Genomic DNA, 755 nt, shown 5'->3' on the forward strand with positions numbered 1-755 from the left:
AAGACTTCAGGTTTATTATTAAGGAATTTCAAATGAGTGATATGATATATCACATGGGACCAAATATTTATTTGTTTCAAATATCTTATGTTGACCATTCTTTTTTGTCAAGTATTTTGAATATCATCATTGTGAATTACTAATGGCATTAGATTGAATCTTAGTAACAACAATATCCCAAAACTCAGTAAATATGACATCAAAATTAATACTTTAATTTCATCTTCAAAATTTATTTCCACTTAACTGAGTTGACTGATAATCACAAATATTTACAACCTTAAAAGCTAAAATTATAAGAATTACAAGAGAAAAGTGATTAAAATAGTTTCAAAATATAGAAAAAAAATAGTAGGAATTGGTCAAAGTCAACATCAACATCCATTGATCACTTATGGGACAACATAGATGAGAGTAACATTTTTTTTATTTCTCTACTATATTAGGACCTTTGGTTTATTGGCTTTACAAGATGGAGACATGAAGTTTTCTATATTCGAAATAAATTTGGTTGATTGTTTTCTGGTGAGCATTGATACCATCAAAACTTATTTATTTCTTTGAAATGTTTGAGTTTACCATTTATATGTTTTCATTATTCTACTTTGCATTTAGAAATGAAGCAAAATTAGTCGGAGGGTTTTAGGCAGATTGTTATAATTCTAATTTTTAACTAAAAAAAAAATTAGTCAGGTTGTCACGCTTAAAACTACCCTATAGGTATAATCGACCTATTATCCTTCCACCAATAGGAG

This window comes from Cucurbita pepo, unplaced genomic scaffold (assembly GCF_002806865.2).
Source record: "Cucurbita pepo subsp. pepo cultivar mu-cu-16 unplaced genomic scaffold, ASM280686v2 Cp4.1_scaffold001958, whole genome shotgun sequence".
Lineage (NCBI taxonomy): Eukaryota > Viridiplantae > Streptophyta > Magnoliopsida > Cucurbitales > Cucurbitaceae > Cucurbita > Cucurbita pepo.